At 45.3% G+C, this 20,119-nt stretch overlaps 1 protein-coding gene across 4 annotated transcripts in view; it reads right to left on the bottom strand.

Annotated features, from left to right (window-relative positions):
• STAT5B (signal transducer and activator of transcription 5B) overlaps positions 1-11,047 on the bottom strand; it is a 63,913-nt gene extending 52,866 nt beyond the window's left edge. For 2 of the 4 annotated variants that reach the window (XM_043904631.1, XM_043904634.1), the window contains exon 1: positions 10,876-11,047. The gene's annotated coding sequence lies outside the window, so the exon portion shown is untranslated. Of the gene's footprint in view, positions 1-10,713; positions 10,831-10,875 lie in introns of those variants that run through there. The other 2 variants (XM_043904632.1, XM_043904635.1) reach the window with 2 other exon arrangements.
• Between the last annotated feature and the right edge of the window lie 9,072 nt (positions 11,048-20,119).

Below are 20,119 nucleotides of genomic sequence, written 5' to 3' on the forward strand. Positions count from 1 at the left end.
TAAACTTGGGAGTATTTGTTATTTCTTCTCCATAGTCTCTCATCTCCATTACCTGTGTTAACTGAGAGCTGGCTGTTTACAGCTGAGTTGTGTCCTGGGTCCACAAACCTCTTGAAACATGCAAATTTTTGAGTGTGTGTATACTTTACTGGGAAGAGAGTCCATGGATTCATTAGTGCCTCAAAAGGCCCCCTAGTCCACCACTGGTTAAGAACCATTGGCGTATATAGCTTAATGGGTCAAGTTGTTGACTCACTGCCCTCAAAAGCATATGTGATTGTACAGTGCATGAGCTCAGCAGTCAGTCAATATTTACTTAGTCTTTACTAAGTCTTACCTTGATTGGCAGCCCAATTATCATAAAATTTTGGAATAGATTTCTTTGCACAATTTGAAAGTATTTGAAACACACACACACTCAAACACACGCACATACTCTCACACACAATCCCCCAAAGCTCTCTGGCAGCTAGGAGACAAAAAGTGAATTAGACAGTTTCAAACAAAATTATAATATTAACTTTTAAAAGAAGTAATTATTTTTCACAGTCATTTGAATCTTTTTTTTTCCATTTATTTTTATTAGTTGGAGGCTAATTACTTTACAATATTGTAGTGGTTTTTGCCATACATCATTTGAATCTTATATCCATTTGAGCTCCTTTAAAGAGATAACTTTAAGATTTAAGGACTTAGAAAAAGACTTATCTTTGTGAGGACAGCCAAGTTCTCAAAGTCAAATAAGGACTAAAACACTATCAAGTAATTAGTTCTAAATGAAGAAAGCAATAAATCACTTCATATATTAATTTTAAAATGTTCAATAATTTACTGATGCCATATTGTGAAATATAGAATACTAAATTTGAGGCCACAATTTATATAATTTTTAAAGTATCTCATGGTTTGGTAAAAATGATTCAGATATTTAAGGGAAGAAAGATTATCTACTGGCCACAATAATATCATAGTGATAAAATAGGTTACAGGGGAAATCAGCAACTATAAATGAACTGAAACCAAAGGAAAACATAATTTTGGATTAAATGAGATTGTCATATTTTCAGGAGGCAGAGGAGGTAAAAAGTGATAAGCAAAAAAGAATAATAAAATCAACAGGATTCATTTATGAAGGCATACTGGGCAATATATGCTTACAGTATTATTTTTAATATACAAAGATAATTATCTTCAAAATACTATCAGATTTCCCTGGTGGTCCAGTGATGAAGACATCACGCTTCCACTATAGGTGGTACGGGTTCGATCTCTGGTCAGGAACTACTAAGATTCCACATGCATCAGGGCCAAAAAGATAAAATAAAAACTTCTACTTAAAAAATAAAAATAAAGTAATAATAATTATTATCTTCATGAACTGGAATTAACTCCTTATGGATTTAGGATTAAAAAAAACCAAAAGGTACTATATGGTCTCTTTTATGTTTTATTATTCCCAAAACTAACTTAAAATTCTGTTATTGGAAATTCCATTATAATAAATTACAAGGTACAATCTAAGTTAAGGTAGATTTTTACTGAGTTGAATTTTACATAAAATATGTAGGTGTTCTGCTGGGCTCAATAGTACATATTTTCTTTAAGACTGTAATTTTATTTGCTGCAAAGTGATAAGACCTAGAGAGCTATGCTTCACAAGTCTAAAACCTGTAATTTATGTTCATTTTTGTTCCCTAAACGCCTTAAAATGTTAAATGCTTTTATACACTAGATTTTGTTACAAATAAACTATTTAATGCAAATTTAATTAAGGCAAAACACAAGTCTCCTGCAATGATATATACCCAAAAGAGTCTTTCACCAGAGGTTTCCTTTACCAGATATTCCCAAATGAATATCATAAAAAACACAGAAATCATTAAGCATGACTAATGAAATTACAAGAAAAAGAAATCTATACACCTAGCAACCTTTGCAGGTATCACCATGAATGAGAAAGCAGTACAAAAGCAAATGCAGAAAATATACTGAAATAATGTTCAGCATTACTAGAAGTTAAATAAGACCATTTTCCCCGCAAAAGTTGAAAAAACAAACACACACCTTCAGTATGAAATGACTGGCAACCCAGTAGGGCATATACACAAGTAAAATAACATAATTTCCTTATTATATTTATAATCAGTATTATAATTCTCCATCAGCTTATATATAAAAGTATGAAGCACTCCAGCAAATATAAGAAACAACTCAATCCTCAAGTTATATCAACTCTAAGAATATTAAATACAATAAAATGATTTTAATATCATTCATCAAAAAAAGAGGTCCTATCATCAAGCCAAATATTTAACACAAACATCACAATCTACTTGTTTCTCTGCTCCTAAAAAGGAAACACTAACTGAAAACAAAAACAGGTTTCTCACTCTGAGATAAATCAAAATACAGAAGCCATTTTACAAATAACTTTTGCCCCAACTTTATTGAGATATAACTGACATAACATTGTGCAAACTTAAGATGTAGATGAAATGATTTGATATAAGTATATATTGCAAAACGATGACCACAATAAGGTTAGTTAACATATCCATCAACTCACATAGTTACAATTTTTGTTTGGTGAAAACTTTTAGATATACTCTCTGAGCAACTTAAAACACATAGTATAGTATTGTGTATATAGTAATATAGTCACCATGCTGTAATTTACATCCCCAGAACTTATTCATCTTAATAACTGGAAATTTGTACCATTTAACCACCCTCATCCATTTCCCCACTGTGCTCGCCTGGCAACCACCAGTCTGCTGTTTCTAGGAGTTCAGTTTTTGTAGATTCCACAAGTAAGTGAGGTCAGACAGCATTTTCTTCTGTCTGACTTACTTCACTTAGCATAATGCCCTCAAGGTTCATCCACACTGTCACAATGGATTTCCTTCTTTTTATGGCTAAACAATATTCCACTATTATAGAGCTGTCTCACATGTTCTTCACCAATTCATTAAAAATAACTTTCTTTTCTTGTTTACAAAAGTATTTCCTATTTATTGTTGTTGTTGTTTAGTCGCTAAGTTCTGTCCAACTCCTTTGCAATCACAAGGACTTCAGCATGCCAGGCTTCTCTGTCCATGGGAGTTTCCAGGCAAGAATACTGGAGTGGGTTGCCATTTCCTTCTCCAGGGTTCCTATTTATTATCACCTATTTACCGTAGAAAAATGGGAAACTACTAGAAAGTGGACACATACACCCAGAATCCCACAACCCAGAAGAAATATTTTTTCAGTGTCTATTCTTATGCCTGGCCTATATTCTTTTAGGAGTTATTTCCTAAAAGCTACTGTTTTTATATGTGTCCTGTTGAAATTTACCAATATAACTGTTATATAATGTTCTATCCCAACTAGACTTCTTACACTTAAGGAATAAAACTTCAAAACCATAAATTTTGATATCACATTTCTGGGACAAAATTTAAAATACGTGATTAAGGTAATAAGTTATCTTATGGACCCATTCCTTTAAAATTATGTGTTTTACTCTGGTATTGCAAAATCAAAGGATTATGCTTCATTACCAACTCAGCATGTTCACTGCAGCCATGTCATTCAGGAAGCCAAACATTTTCTATTTTGTTTTGGTACCTTCAACAGTTAAGGAGGAAGGCCAACCTCTATGACACATTACAATGTATTAGTATTTTTACTTGATGTTTAAACTCACTGAAGGATAAACTCATCTTTAAAATATGCCCACATTCAGGGTTTAACATATCATTACACAATTGAAACAATAACAATACAAGAACAAGGAATATTTGCACTACATCCCTATGCATTGGACCTTCCGTTATCTTCTGGAGTAAGACTCTACAAAGCTCAATTCTGACCAGCACTCTCTCTTACTTTCTACCAGAAACATCACAAATCCTAAAAACACAAATCCACAGGCTGAAGTGACTGTTTCATTCTGTAAAGAGCTATATATTTCTGTAGATACCTCGGTTGCTACTTTTTTCAAGCCTAAAAGACGACCAAATCATTTTTAGAAACATGAAACAAAAGGAAAAATAGAATCAGCATTATTTTTGAGAGAATATTTTTGCCTAGTTTAAACCATGAATATATTGTAGAATGCTATATCATGAAGCTGATAAATCCTAATTTTTAGTACTCTAACAGATTAAGTACTCAACAGTTTCTTTTTTTCTGCTACAATGATATTTTAAATATAGTTTGCTACAATGATATTTTAAATTTCTCCCAGTTCGGATTTTTTAAAATCCCATTCTTTATAAAAACATATTGATTTGCTATCAGTTATAGGCTCTGAATTTTAGACAACACAAAATAGTTTTTCACAAACTTTCTAATTGACTCTCACCTAAAGGCTGGAAACCCCCACTGAAGGCTTTTTAAACTCATCAGACATACATACACACTTAAAAAAAAAAAAGTTTTAATTGTAGGATTTCACTGACACAAACATAAGGAAATTCTGAGTTATACATACTTCACATTAAGCTTTTTCCACTGACATTGTAACTTTTGTCAACATTCAAAGAAAATTCAACTCTGGTCAAAGGTGACAGTTTGACAACCCTGGAAGCTAACATCCTCTGTTTATTTGAACAAGTTCATACTGTCTGCTCAGGGAATTGAAGTTTTTCTCATCCCTGACTTGATCTCTCAAGTTCAAATCACTACACTTTAGGGTTGTGAATTCTGTCTCCAAGATCTAACTTTATAATCCACCTCTAAAAAAAGAGATGAGAGAATAATGTAAGCATCAGATATGAAAAGGAATACGTTCTGAGACTACTTTCTAAGGGCCTTTGCACAACTAGAAACATATGCAATAAGTTCAGTTGCCTTAAAAACTATCCCCTCAAATTAAAATTCATAAGTCTTTCTATTTCAAAAAACACAATTACTGGCTTTAAAACAAGAATAGGACCATAGATCCCTTCAAAATAAAGTTGCAAATAAATGAGCTGGATACTTGCATTCTCAGTCAACAAACATGCATGTCTCAAACCACACTGACACAGAAGATCCTTTTGTTTGTAAACAGAAGCCAAAGAGACAGCTTATAGCTCTTCCCCTGTGATGTACATGGTAACGTCAGTAGAAAGGACAACAAAGGACAACTTAGAGTTAAAATGAAGACTTTCTCTATTTTAACATAATTTCTATCAGGAATATATAAATTAGTTGTAAAACACCTACCATCACCTTCATAAGCTTAAAAAAATTCCAAATATACATTTAAAATTTTCTATTAAAAAAACAGAAAGTCCATTTTGGAACACAAAGAACCATAAACCTCTAAAGAAACCAAACGTCTCCCTGCAAAGTGACAGTTACCCGCTCTCCTCCGACGTGCAGTGGGTAACAACTGTTTCTGGATTCAGCTTGGCCTGTGTCTGAATCCAGCCCTGCCATTAGCAGCAGTGTGACCTTGGACAATTACTTAACTTTTCTGTGGCCATTTCTTCCTCTTTCATCTCCTCAGATCTCCTCGGGATAGAACCCACCTCTCTGAGGATCATGAGTTAAAACACGCCAAGAGCTTATAACAACGTCTGCTTGGCACTCTGTAAGTGAATGGTGTTGGGTATTATTTTTTACTATCTTTCCACTTTTAGGTTTGGGGCAAAATTTGAAGTACTTTAATTTTCTGATCACTTTTTGAAAGATAGCATAATAATCATTATACAAACAATTAGCATACCTTCTCAAATGAGCCCATGGTAAGTTAAGAGTTATAGCCCAGAGGGGTAAAGAGTTTTTGTTTTTTTTTAAAGAGTTTTTCTTTTTTTATACAAATCTTGGACGTGGCTGTTACTGGTAACTTTGGCTTGATTTCCCATATGCAAAAGAAAATCCCCTACCAGGAAAAGACAGGCAACATCAGAGAACACTTGGGTTTGTCCTGATCATCGCAGGGTAAAGCCAAAGTCAGTTTTACTAGCCTGATGGGCACTGAAAATATTAGTCACCAAATTAATCCCAACAAATAACAATAATTGATTGGCTCATTGATGTATTTCCCCTTGTCTTCCCCAACCTTTCTCTGAGTAGTCAGAAAGGAAAGTTTTCATATTTTCTGAGAATCTCATTATTGCTCTCAAACCATACTCCGTATCTTAGTAAAATTAAAAAATGAGTCAGCATAAGCACCTCAAAAAACTAGTAGTGCACAGAATACGGTGATATTTCTCTTTATACTAGAAATAAATCTGGAAAGTAATTATAAAGAGTTCATCAGAGTGCCAAAGGCAATGGAAGAACAAATGGAGAATGAGTGTTGGATTCTGCAAGCTAGTTTCCAAAAAATTTTCAATCAATATATGTATTTTTCATCTTAGTAGTACTATAACACATGAGAAATGGAAGTAATTATTATGAATAAACCCAATGAAGAAAATACCCAGTATGTGACAAACTCATACTTCTTTATTGACAATGGAGGGGGGGGAAATGGGAGATCAAGACACTCATCAACCTTATTTGCAAATTGCATTATGCATAATCATGCCACATGCTAATACAGTACTGCCTTCAGTGATGTGATCTAAAAGAAAATTTACAAGACAGAAACTGTCCCTAAACTGCAAACATGTTTGAATGCCAATTTAATCAGGAGTCTATTAAGTCATTACATTTCTTATAATAAAGTTAGCTGAAGGCGAGGAAAAGCCCACTTGCTTCAACTACTGAAACAATACTATATGTACTTCTCTCAAGGATATTCTTCTCCGCAACGCTCCATATGACTCAGAGTCCAACATTTATATTAAAAATGACCTACCACGTTAATGATTATCCAGGAGGGTCAAGGAAGAGTTTTATGACTGAGGGTGATTCCTCCAAAGTTCTACCATCACCACACTAAATTTCTCCTTGTTCTTATTTAACTCCTCCATGACACCCTACACGACTTCTAGGTGAGGTCAGAAAAGCTGGTATAGTCACTGCTAGATAGATGCAGTTCCGTATCATATAAACCTATGGCAACCCCCCCTCGAAAGCTCTGACAGTCAAAGCTACACATAACATGTTTTCACTCTATCTTAGTGCTGTGCGTTTTCTAGGTACCTGGCAGGAAAACAGAAAGGGGCAGCCCCATTTTTCTGTTAATTGCACCTTTGTTGTGGTAGTTGTTGTTAAGACTTCTTCCAAGGCAGCTAAACCTTGAAGGGAGCTGGGAAGATTGGGGATATTTTGTCTTTCCAACCGGGTATTCAGTAGAGCTGTCATGAGGCAGTACGATGGGTCAAAGACAAACCACATGACATCTGATGCTCGTCTTTGTACGTATAAAATAAAAATGTGACACTACCAAAAGGTTACCATGTGGACCTAATTTTGAAAATACAAACAGGAAGCACCCCCACCCCAATATTACCATTAAAAAAAAAGGAAACCAAACCTCAAAGATACCTTCCAAGGAAGTCATGGGTGTGACCAAAACTAACAAAAGTAATAAAACGTCATCCAAAACCCTAAAACCACCAAAAGTGAGGGTCTCGTTCAACTAAAAGTCAAACACCTGTAAATTACTCCTTTCTTTGATTAGAAAAATAGCCTAGATTTAGATATGTAAAATCCTCTCCAAATGGGCTTAGGTTTTTTAATAGTAAAGGATCATCACTCATCAGAAAACATCCAATGTAAACAGGCTATTTAATTAAAATAAGGACATGACAATTAAGAGGAAGCAAAGTAAAAACATTTTTAATCGCTGTTGTCACAATTTAAATGTACAAAAAAACTGATCAGTGGAAACTAGGTTGTTAAATCTGACTTTCCTATTCCCAGAAATAAGCACAAAACTGTTGTTTCCAACATTGCAGGGGAAAAAATACTTCCGATTTTAGAACGGTTCTATTAACAAAGCGCAGATTTAAAGAAAACTCTTTTCCTTTAAATACCACACAAAATCAGGGACAGTGATACTTTAGAACAAATTTTTAAACATTTTTATTAAGAAGTATCAAAGTATTTTGATACTTTATTATGCAGTAAAAGGATATTTTTTTGAAGAGCTCAGTAACCTAGAACTGTCAGATAACTTTTTCAAAGAATAAGTTTCAAAAAAACTAATAAAAAACAGGAGGTTTTCTGCTTCTTTTTGTAGGAATAATGTACACTACACTATTTGTACACATAGAATACACAATAATGTACACCAGAGTGTAGGTAATCTACACGCTAATAGAAAGGGAAAAATATGTGTCCCTGGTGGTCATTGAACATCCAGACATGTATGAAAATTTGTGAGATACAGACGTTTGTAGGGCACTAGAAGAGTTAAGCTTCCTTGGCTTCTACCTTCAACCTGCAATTTAATCTTGAGCTTGTTATTTACCTATTTACAACATCATCCTTTTCTAACAGACTATCTGTATCAATTACCTATACAAAAATAAGTCAAATGAACTACCAAAAGCACACTGATTAATATAAACCTAACCTAACACAAATCACAAATAATTTGAATATGATATGCAATAACTTTAATATAATGATACAACTTGAAACAATTTGACATTAAGTACCCAAAGAGCAACAAACAAATGATACCTTTTACTAGTCCTGATGTGGGTTTTGCATGTGTAAATAAAATTGTTTAAAAAACATCAATCGAGAGCAAGAAAATGAAGATGAAATGAGAAGTTGGGCCACAATAGGAAGTGCTGACCAAAATATTCATGTTGTAACACTCCAAACAATGATAGCACTTTCTCCCCCTCCCATCATGTATATCACGAAGTACCCGATTAAGAAACATAGCCACCTTAAATTTCTTAACACAATTCATATTAACAGCCTGTGGGCAAACATGTGCATCCTGACTAGTAAGAAGAGGGGATAATTTATTTAGTTGGGTGTACAGCAAAGATTTTGCGCAGTTTAGCTCCCAGTTGTGCAATAACCAAACTGCTGGTGATAGAAATCAACTCTTTTTTTTTTTTTTTTTTTAATGTTTTGCTTTTTCAAAAGAAGATCTCTCCATTCTCTCCCTGTGTCTCAACCAGGTGCTTGAATTTTCCATCTTCCAAAGGCTACAGAAAACAAGCAATCTACTAGATAACACCAACCTGACCAAAAGTGTGCTGTTTTGGTTAAACCCACAGACATCACAAACTGTCACATAATACATTTTCTTAAAATCAGCAGCCCCCTTCTCCCCCTTACACTATCAATTCTAACAACTGTGATCTTCGAAGAGATGGAAACTGGTACCAACACAAACAAGAAACCTGAAGCCTTGAAATAAAGTCAAGCAATAGAATTCCACCAAGTAACACTATCAAAACTGATCTTGTGTTCACAGTGTTAGGGAATGACATTTTAAAAATGACAGGCACGCTAAACACATAGTCAATGAACACCAACAATGTGATCAACAATGTGATCAATATAATGTAAACAAACAATCAGAAAAACGTTGAGAAAAGAGGCAGAGTTTTATCTTTGCTGAACGATAACAAAATTATTTGAGATAATATACTCAACAGCTGAAAGCTTATTATGGCCCAGGCAGCTATCCAACCACTTTGGAAATCTAAGATACAAGAGGACGATAAACACCATTTGAAGACTGAAACAGGGACCTAAGCTCAGTTTAATAATTAGGTGATACACTGGCCCTTTCAAGGGGTATTCCCCGAGGGCATTCCAGAGACAATTTATGAAACTGTATTTAGGGAAAGATCTACTACTTCTCTATGCTTCGGGAAGAGCACTGATCTGAGAGTCTTCAGACCGACATTTCAGTTCCTGAAGTTCTAAACATCTGTGGGAACGGAGCAGGCCGATCCTTCCACGTACCTGGCCTCAGTTTCCTCATTTGTTCAATAAAGAAGGCAGCATTACCGCGGGGGTCCTTTCCAGCTCTAACAGTCTACGACCCACTTTTAGCACTATTTATTTGATACGATGGTATCAAATACAATGACAGGATCAGAGGGGACAAGAAAAACAAAAACAAAAGTGATGCGGCATGGCTCTTTAGGAAAGAGAGGATTGCTATCTCTTTTTACCCCTAAATTTCCTGTGGTTCGCATTAATCCCCTCTTCCTAAAACTGGAGCTTGTTTTCCAGTCTTTGCCTTTTCCATCATTGCTGGCTACGAGTGTTTGCAAACGCCTCTTGCTCCATACAACTTCTTTTCCTCTTTGATCCTCCTGACCATCTTTGCCAGATTCCTTTAGCCTCAGACCAGCTGGGGAGACACAACGGACTACCCTTCCGACGCTGCGTATCTGCCCCCAACATCAGGAGCACTTTTTTAAAAACTCTTTAATCCTGGCTAGGAAACCAGAACGCGCCGCGTCCCACCGCCACACGCACCAGCCTGGGCTTGACGGGTCCTGATGGGGGATTCTGCAACCCCCCCTCCCCTCGCCCCCCGAGCCTGAACAAAACGCTCGTATTTGTTGTCTGGACTCCTTATAAGGCGCTGTTCCTTGAAGCTTGGCTAAATCCCCCCCGCCCCACCGCCCCCCGCCGCGCTCATCCCACCCCCCAGGAGTCGCTGACACCTCTCTTGAGATAAGGAGAAACGCGAGGAGCCGGCGGGGGGTAACTGCACCACGAAGGCGTGAGCTGCCAACCGCAGCCCACCCAGACACTCGCGCACGCACGGTCTCTGCCCGCTACCCACCCCGGCCCGCCGCAGCCTCCGCACGACGCCCCTCGCGCGGCCCTCCAGCCTTCTCCCCGAGTGGCTCCCCTCACCCAGTGCGCTGTCCCCGCGGCCGCCCTCCCGGCCCGGGGAGCGATGGCGGCGGCGAGGCCCTGCCGGGTGTCTGGGCGGCCAGGGCGCGGGGCCCCGCCCAAGCAAGCTCCCCGGCCTCCCTCCGCGGGCCCCAACCCTCAGACCGGCCCCGCAGCTCCTACCTCGCTCGGCCCCTCGGGCGCCAGCGGCTGCCTCCTACCCTGCTCTCTGGCTCTCCCGCCCGCTCGCTCGCTCCCTCCCTCCCTCGGCCGGGCCGCCGCGCGTCGCCGCCAGCGCTCGGTCCCGCCCGGGGTGACGGCTCCGGCCGACGACTCTCCTCGCGCTGGGGCCCACGGGGGCGCGCGCGCCGCTCGCGCGCGGAGTCCCGACCGCGCGCGTCGCCCGCAGCCCCGAGCGCGCCCCGCGCCGGCGCGCGCCGCTTCCTGGTTCCGCCCGGCGCGCGCTCGCGAGCCCCGTGGTCCCTCGCCCCACCTCCGCGGCCGCCCTGGAGGGACCCGGAACCCCCTCAGCGCGTCCTGGGCGAGTGCGGGGGCGCCAGTGCCGCTGGCAGCCCCTCTTCGCTGTGCTGGAGCCGCTTTGCAGCTTGACTCCCGGGCGGGTTCGCGGGCCGCGAGCACATGCTGCTTTGTTTGGGTAGGGTCCGCTGCCCCCTGTTGTGGTCGTGTTGATTGGCCCACCCTCTGCGGCCCGCCCACCTTCCTTCGCCCGAGCTGGGGCCCGCGTTCTGGGTCCTATCCCTCGCAGGCCGAGGTCAGAAGTCCACTGCTGCCCCATCAATAATTATCCCGGGTTTGCTCCCTGGAGGGCGTTTCAGCCTGGGCTCCTGCCGCTTACCACACGGAGGACAGGCAAGAGGAAAGCCTGAAGGGACACAGCAGGAGTTTACGCCGACCCTCCATCCACTGTTCCACAGAGTGAATCTATGGGGGCCAGAGGTGTCTGAGATACTTCCCTCTCTGGGGAATCCCACCAGTGGAACTACAGGAGGGACTCTCTATCCAGAGAGAGAAGAATAGATAGGGTCAGCTGTGTAGGATCCGGAAGAAAGGGTCTCTGAGAGCCTTTTCCATATAATGGGGAGGGGGTGCAGTATCTGAGAAGGCAGCCTGAGTCACCCACTCTCCTCTGGCTACATCTCTGGAGCTGGCCGACGGTTTCCCTGGCAACCCTCCAAGGGCCAGCACCAAAGCAAGGCATGTCAGATCTCCAGAAACCCAGCTGCAGCAGCAGAAAGAAGGAGAAGGACCCCCTCCCCCCCCCAAAAAAAGCACAGAGCATGTCCCTTCCCTACAGTCTGAAAATCTTCCTGTCCAGAGATGACCATGATCTGCAAGTCCCCACGTCCTCCCATAATCCTCCCTTGGCAGCTCTTCCCAGCAGCCTTGCCTTCACCTCCTGAATAACACCAGCCACAAAGATCTTTGTCTGCAGCTGATCACCAGCTCTTTCTCCGCCACCCAGGCTACCGCTTTTCTCCCACATTCTGGGCCAACACCTGGCACAGTGCTTCTCACGGAGTAGGTACTGAGAGCTTGGAGGCCAGAGCTGGAGGCCAGGCTGGAGCAGGAAGCTGGACGGAAGTGCCAGCCCTGAGCTCTCTGGCAACCCCTCTGACAGTAACTGTCCATGAGGTTTCAACACTTAGGCACACCATATCGCTTTCTTGTAAGCTTTCATATACCAGTCCCTCTGCCTGGAATGCCCTCCTGCCACTTGACATCTGCCTTTTGATGACACTTGCTCTAGGCAGTGTGCACCTCACCCTCCCCGTTTCCAACCACACATTTATGCTCATATTATGGCACCTCTCATGCTGAAGGACAATTTCTTGTTTACATGCCTTTCTACCCTCAATGACACACAAGATCCCATTCACCTTTAAATGCTCCTACGCTGTCCCAGCCCAGAGCAGACACTCAGTAAATATTTGAGGAACAAACCCTACCCTCTAGGAATAGAAATGGAAACCAGGATGACTGCATAGTAATTAAAAGCACAGAATCACAAAATTAAAAGCACAGCACAGGTAAAGGTTCTGCCTGCCAATGCACGAGACGCAGGTTCAATCCCTGGTCCAGGAAGATTCCACATGCCTCGGAGCAACTAATTGGGTGCGCCACAACTATTAAGCCTGTGCTCTAGAGCCCGGGAACTGCAACTACTGAAGCCTGAAAGCTCTAGAGCCTGCACTCCGCAACAAGAGAAGCCACCACAATGAGAAATCCGAGCACTGCAACTAGAGAGTAGCCCCCACTCTCCACAACTACAGAAAAGCCCGTGCAGCAATGAAGATCCAGCACAGCCAAAAATAAATAAATAAAATTATTTTAAAAAAAAACAAAACAGAATCTAGAACCAGATTCACTATCAGCTCCTTGAGTTGTGTGACCTGGAGCAAGTTTTCTGTCTTGATTTCCTCATTGTAATATAATAATGGTAATAGGACCTACCTCAAAGCATTGTGGGGAGAATTTAGTGAGTGAGTACACGTAAAGTGCTTCGAATGCTATAAAACACTATGGGGCTGTTAACCATTATTGTTGTTCTTAAGATTTACACTCCTCTTCCTACGACTGGTCAGGTCTAGGACTCAATGCAGTTGCCTTGGCTGTTGTTCACCAGCGTGGAAGGTGTTGGTCTGATGCTCGGAGGGCGGGGCAGGTATGTCTCTTGACTCTTGCATCTCATAGCACATCTCTGACTGACCACTAGGCACCAAGCTAGATCTGGCCGGCTGTGGGTACAGACACAAAGGACGGAATGTTCTGGTTACTACCTTTGCAAAACAAGAATGTTGTCCACCTGAGAGAGGAAGGAATGTTCACTACCTACCTCTCCCTCCTTTCACTGCAGACGGGGTGAGACCCTACCTGGGTCTCCTGGTTCTCACAAGGCCTCAGGGACATAGACCCCTAAGTTGAGGGGACATCAGACTGAGACGTGACCCATAGGGAGTCACAGAAACAAAGACACTGAATGGGAAGCCAGGATCCAGAAAGACCTTACAGAGAGCTCACATAGGAAGCTGCCTGAGACATAGCTGCAGGTGTAGAGGTGTTCACTAGTCAAGAGCGTTGGGGGTCTCTCTTAGCCCACCCTGGCCTGACCAAGGAGAGGGAGAGACTTGAGAGAGAGCCTGCAAGTCTGGTGGGCAGCCCTGCTCAGGCATCCTGCCTGCTGTCCACCAGGGACTGACCCCAGTCTCCTCCCCTCACCTGCTTGCACCAGCATGTAGCTTCCACAGAGAACAGCCCCCACGCTTCCCATCCCCGCTCAGCCCTGCCCAACCACAGGGAGATCATGAGGGTATTTTCTGGAAATGTAGTTGAAACCACAACCACGATCTCCTCTAGCCAGAGACCCACGCTCATACGCTCATGTGGCTTCTCTCTCCAAAACTCTCTGTACCTTGGGAGTCATACTGGTCCTGACCACACAGCAGCCACAAAAGGACACCTGCGGGAACTTTCCTTCTTCCATAGCGGGGTGCTTCCTCCCTAGTAAGTTAGTACAGGTCCCTGGAGCCTTGGACATTCACCAAAGACCCCTGCATCTCCAAGGCCTCAGAATGGAGGTTTGTCACAGCCAGTGGTTCATGGTGGGCAGGGGTGGGGGTGGGGGCTCTGTTGGTACCAGGACTTGCTTCTGCCAGAGCGCAGACAGCGAAAAGAGCCGAGTTTTACAGTTAGATCTGTTTGCAAATCCCAGCTCTGTCAATTTCACAATTGTGTGACCTTAGTCAGAGTACTTCACTTCTCTGAGGCCCTCAGTTTCCCTCAGGTGTGATTCATAGGAGGTGTAAGTTCTGTTTGTAAATGTATAGACACGTTCTGGAAGTACACACAAGACTAAAACTGTAGCTGTCCCTGCGGAAGGGACCCAAGGGACTGGAAAGGAGAGAGACTAACTTTTCACTGTGTGTGTGTGAGCACGTGCCGGCACACGCACACACGCACAATCAGTCCTGTCCGACTCTTTGCGACCCCGTGGACTGTAGCCCACCAGGCTCCTCTGTCCACGGGATGTTCCAGGCAAGAATACTGGAGCAGGTTGCCATTTCCTACTGGAAGGGCTCTTCCTGATCCAGGGACTGAATCTGCGCCTCTTGTGTCTCCTGCATTGACAGGTGAATTCTTTACCACTGCACCACCTGGGAAGCCCTAACTTTTCACCATTTATCCTTTTAAGTCTTCTGAGTTTTTGTATCATGTCCTGTGCTACCTATTAAAATATGGGGAACGTGCACATTTTTTGTTAATAAAAGGAAAAAGTAGAGAGATAGGGTTTGTGCAAGCATCCTGCCTAGCTTGATACATGAGTATGGTCTCCCCACCCCCACCCCCAACCACAGCTCAACCCCAGTCAGCCTGTGGGGCCGAGAGGGAACTGGCAGGGGAGGCAGTAGTCAGTATGTGGGATGTGGGCGATGGATGTGTGGGTCCATGCAGACCTTGCCACCTGGAGATTCTTACATGCTCCGTCTTGCTCCTGTTTGCCTCACCTGTCTGGGCTCCCTTCTAGCCAGAGTTAAAGGGATGGCTCTCTAGAAAGCCCTAGGGGCCCCCACCTCCTCCTGGGACAGGGTCATCATTCCTTTTCCATGCAGAGTCCTGGGGCAGTGCTATCATCCAGAGAAGGTGAGGCTGACACAGCAGAAGGTGCAGAGGGCCATTCCAGCCAGGTAATTCGCTGGCTTGGCAGGTGGGTTAAGAACTCGAAAGATAGCCCAGCACCGGGCAAAGATGGGGCTACTGCTACCGTGAGGGGGAAAGCAGATCAGTAAGACCAGAGCAGGCAGAAGCCAAGGCAGCAGAGGAGAGAGCCTTCGGGATGCTGTGAATCAAGAACCTCCTCGGGTCATGACAAAAAGGACAGGCAAAGTGGTGGGGAGGTGGCGGAGAAGGGGATGCACAGCCCTTTCTCAGGTACTGCCCTGAGGACTTGAGGTCCATACTGGGCTGGCTGAGACACAAAAGATTTCTTGTTGGGCTAGGAGGAGAAACCAGCTCAGCGAGAAGAGGGGATTGGTAATCAGTGGGCTTAATAAATGGGAAGCGGGGGACTACACTAGAGAAAGGGATCAGAGCTTGAGGAAGCCCTGTGCTGTGACAGGGACCTTTATTAATCCAGCACATATTTCTGAAACACCGGCTTCTCTGGTGGCTCAGACAGTATAGAATCTGCCTGCAATGCAAGAGACCGGATTAAATCCCTGGGTTGGGAAGAACCCCTGGAGAGGGAATGGCTACCCACTCCAGTATTCTTGCCTGGAGAATCCCATGGACAGAGGAGCCTGGCGGGCTATAGTCCACCGGGCCGCAAAGAGCTGGACACGACTGAGCAACTCACACTCTTTCACAGATTACAAGTCAAGCAGTGAGACACAGCCCTTTAGGCAACTAGTTCGGACCTTAAGAAGAGGCTTCCGGAGACTTCCCTGGTGGTCCAGTGGCTAAGACTCTGTGCTCCCAATGCAAGGGGCCCAGGTTCAATCCCAGGTCAGGGAACTAGATGCCACATGCCACAACTAAGAGTCTGCATGCCTCAGCTTAAGATCCTGCATGCTGCAACTAAGACCCCCACATAGCCAAATACATAAATATTAAGAGAGAAAGCAGAGGTTTGCAATAGAGGATTGAGGGGCTCAAGGGTGCTGAGGAGAAAATACCTGGCTCTACTGGCTAAAGTCCCTGAGCACCTACTATGTGCTCGGCTCTGTGAGTGAGTCTTCACAGCAATCCTGGCAGGTAAGCCTTGCTGTCCTCCTTTTACGAAAGAGGCCACTCAGCTCAGAGAGGCAGACTCATGTGCCTGGGAGTCACACAGCAGGGCCAGGTTTGCTTTACAAAGAAGGAAAGTGGTTTCAGGTCACCCAGTTGCTAAGTTGGCAAAGTTGGGATTTGGAAGCAGATCTAACTCAGCTCTTTTTTTTTTTTTTGCTGCCCACATTCTGGCAGAATCAGGCCCTGGCACTGACAGACACCCCCCTCCCCACCCCGAATCACTGACTATGAAACTTCCATTCTGCGGTCTCTGCCTTCCTGTCGGGTGTCGAAGGTCCAAAGTCTTTGTGTTTTCCCCTCTGCCACACGGACTGTGTGCAAGATGAAGAGGACGTCCCCAGGCGGGAAAGGTAGAAATGACATTCCAGGTAGATGCATTGGAGTTGAGAGGCCAGTGCCCTGGGGGATCTGCACTGCTGAAGCCTGGAGCGAAGGGGACGCTGGTGCTTGGGGTCCATCTTAGCAGCAAATGAAGACCAGGCCAGTGAGGAGAGGCGGAGCACTGGACCACCCTTCATTTTGACTTTATACCCACCCTGGCTCCTGGCGCTGGGGAGCCTATTTTGGAGGCTGGGAGCAGGCAGGGAAGGCATTGGTGGGTTGGTGCCAGCCATAAGCCAAGAACAATGGAAAACAGAGCTGGAGAACAAGGAACCTCCTCGGGTCATAACAAAAAGGACAGGCAAAGCGGTGGGGAGGTGGCGGAGAAGGAGATGCACAGCCCTCTCTCGTGTACTGCGCTGACAGCTTGAGGTCCATACTGGGCTGGCTGAGACACAAAAGACTTCTTGTTGGGCTAGAAGGAGGAGAAACTAGCTCAGCAGGAAGAGGGGACTGGTAATCAGTGGGCTTAAGAATGGGGAGCCAGACCTGACCTGGGGCTGCTCAGGACAGTCACCAGGCCCATCGGCTGCCCATCTCGGTGCCCGTGGCCCACCTCTCCTCTCACCCGCTGGCCTCCCAGGCCTATCCCTGCTGCGAGGAGGGTGGGCTCCTCTCTGCCCTAGGACACGTGTGCTCAGCCCAGACCTTGTGCCCCCCTGCTCTCCCTGCCCTGTCAGCCTCTCTCCCGGATCAGGTGGACGGGGCAGCTGGGCAAAGGAAGGCTGATTTCCCCCTCCCACCCACCGGGTCACCCTCCCCTCACCCCATTCCCAGAAACAGAGGACAGTCGCTATGCCTGAGGCTGGAAGGCCTCATGTTCCCTCGGTGACTTCACTGTAAGCTGACTTCCCTGAAGAGTGGTAGAGGACAGGGGGCAGGGGCAGGAAGCGCGGACCCAGCAGTTCCTTTCCTTCCCCCAAACTGACACCGAATTTCTCACAGCGCATGTGCCCCCTCCTTAGGTGCCACTCTGTCTTCAGGGACAGGCATGGGCAGCATTTTCACAGCGGGGTACCAGAGTGCGGAAATTCTGGGAGAGGAAGAGACACTGGTCTCAGGGGTGTAGTGTATGCTGAGCATGGACCTGTGGCTCCCCCTCTTCCCAGAGCTTTAAAGGTAGGGGCTGGAGTGGAGGTGGACAGCCCCCCGCAGAGGCTCGGTGGGGGTGAAACGGGATGCTTAAGAGCCCATGGACTTGGGCTTCTGCTGCGCCTGCTACGCTGGGGCACGGAGGTACTTCCTGGAAGGCCTCCAGCTTTCCTGGGAAGGCTCTTCACCCACCCCTCCCCTCTGGCTCCTGCACAACAGGAACTCTCCTTGAAGAAGAGACCTGGAGCAGAAGAGACAAAGGCATCTCTGTACCATCTCCCCCTGTCCCCAGGGATGGTTAGGTCAAGGCGACCTTAAGGTAGGGGCATCAGCAGGGCCCTCGTCACAGCTAACCTGGTCTCCAAGGGCCAGAAAGAGGACTTGGGATCATTGTTCCCTTCCGGTGTAACTCGAACCCACATCCGCCTAAGGATGGGGAGCCAGACCTGACCCAGGGCTGCTCAGGACACCCACAAAGGGCAGGGACCAGCGCAGGGATGGACATGCCACGCTTGGTGTCAAAACAACCATGGGCTGGTGGGACTTCCCTGGGGGTCCAGTGGTTAGGACTCTGCGCTTCCAATGCAGGGGGCACAAGTCCGATCATGGGTCGGGGAACTAAGATCCCTCATACTGCATGGCCAAAACAAAACAAACCAACCATGGGCTAGAGTGAAGACTACGGCGTGTGCTCAGAGGAGGGAAAGTTTTAAAAGGTTGTATAGGGACACTGCCCACAGAGCTGAGCAACTTGGATCCCAGTGCCAGCTATGCACTCACTGGCCAGACTGCCATGGACGGGACTCTTTCCTGGACTAATCAAAGAGGAGGGTTCTGGCTCTGCCTACCTTCAAGGTTGTCACAAAGATCAATTGAGTTGAAGAGTTCAACCAGGTTTGCACACGAGTGTGCCATGGTTCAGTTCAGGATACATGCAGAGCGTGTGAACTACTGGCTCGGCTAGGGATTATTCTGATTCCTTTCAAACTATGGCCAGTCTTCTTTTGGGGGATGTGTTCCTGTGAGAATTTTTGTTTAAATCCTTCGTTTAAATCATTCCCCATGTAATGCTGTGACCTAGAGTTGGCGATGAGGGGCAATTAGGGGCAGCAGCCTGGGACCCCAGCTCATCCAAACACTAGGCAGGCTTTGATCTTTCCGAACCTCACCCCCTACGCCTCAGTTTTCTCCTCTGTCGTCTGGGCCCCTAAAACCACCAGCCTGCTTTGCTTTGTGGTGGGAAATAGCAGAGACCAAATCAGCGGACTGAAAGCAGAAAGAAACCCCAAATTTGACATTTCCGGGTAGTTGCATTATCCAGAGCGACCACAGTCACCTCTGCCCCCAACCCAACTCTGACACTCTTACAGTCTTCCACTCTTCTTCAGTTGGCCTTTGCCCATCCTGGGAAAGTGCCAAAGCTCCTCCCCTCCCACTGCATCTCAGAAGGAGAACAGAGGCACAGAGAAAGAGAGAGCAACGCAGACGGAGTCCTAGAGAGAATGAATCAAGAGGAGGAGAATCCCAAAGCAAGAGGATGAAAACATGCAACAGAGGACACCCAGATGCAGGGCCTCACAGAGAGAGGCCAAATGGGGAGAGATCCAGAGGTGGGGGGGGGGGGAAACAGCTGTTGCCATTGGACACAAGGGGAGGAGGGAGACACGTGAGGGCTCTGAAGGCACTGGGGCACACCCTTTGAGGCCAGTTCCTTCCATTTTGTTCATGGGCACCCCAATGCTAGCTTCTTAGGACCCAGGAGGGCCCATCCCCTAGTCAAGCCCAGTCCAACCCAGCCAGATGTTTGGTGGGTGGGGCTGCCAGCTGGAATAGCAGGCTCCCACAGGCCTTGGGGAGGAAGCTGGAGAGGCGGCTGCCTGGAAGTGGGCTGGCAGGACCCCCACTCTGAAGCCACTCTGCCATCCCACCCTCTCCAGATGCCCAGATGCTTGTGTCTGGCAAGGGTGGTCCTCTGCCTTCTAGATGTGGCTCAGAAGACTTGGAAGCCCAAGGAATCTGCTCCCACTGACTGACCTGCTCAGAGTAAGAGGCTAGAGGGCACAGATGCCACCTCAGACCCACCCACTGTGGGGTGACGGTTTTGAATCTGCCACCAACAGCCCTCGTGACGCTGACCGAGTCACTTCCC

The sequence above is a fragment of the Cervus elaphus genome, chromosome 5, assembly GCF_910594005.1.
Source record: "Cervus elaphus chromosome 5, mCerEla1.1, whole genome shotgun sequence".
Classification (NCBI taxonomy): domain Eukaryota; kingdom Metazoa; phylum Chordata; class Mammalia; order Artiodactyla; family Cervidae; genus Cervus; species Cervus elaphus.